The sequence below is a fragment of the Mus pahari genome, chromosome X (assembly GCF_900095145.1).
Source record: "Mus pahari chromosome X, PAHARI_EIJ_v1.1, whole genome shotgun sequence".
In the NCBI taxonomy this organism is placed as follows: domain Eukaryota; kingdom Metazoa; phylum Chordata; class Mammalia; order Rodentia; family Muridae; genus Mus; species Mus pahari.
Window position 1 is genome coordinate 3,191,204 of NC_034613.1, and position 614 is coordinate 3,191,817.

Sequence of the window (614 nt, forward strand, 5' to 3'; positions counted from 1 at the left end):
CTTTTGTTTCTCCAACACAGAGATTAATCTGATCTTAGATCTTCCAGACACTCCCCATGTGAGCTATCGAACCACCATAGAAAGCTTTTTATAATTAGTGTTTGGACCCCAAACTGAGAAAACAGGTTTTATGTGTTACAATGCACATAACATACAATTAACTCCTTTAAAGAGTGCAGTTCAGTAGGGTTTTTTTTTTTTTGAGTATCATATGTACAAATTAGTTAGCCATCATTTTAATTAAACTTTAGAATTTCTTCTGGGGAAAATGTGACAGGGGCCCTGAGCTCTTTAATGTCTAGTAGTTTAACACCTTCCCCACACCCCAATTCTAATTATTTTTTTAGGAACAGAAACCTAACCCAGAAAGTGTTAAGAAACTTCACACTACTATGCTCTCACTCTCTAAAATACAAACATCACAGTAAGAGCCCTTCTTAAAACTTAAAGTGTATAGTAAGGCATACTATTCTCAATCTTGATAATAAGATTACTAAATTGCACTTAAAAAGATATTATATACCCTCTATAATTCTTTTATTCTCATTAGTTGAGGTATGTTTTGAAAATAAAAAGAAGTGTATTTCATAACCTTGGTCAAAAATATAGCAGAA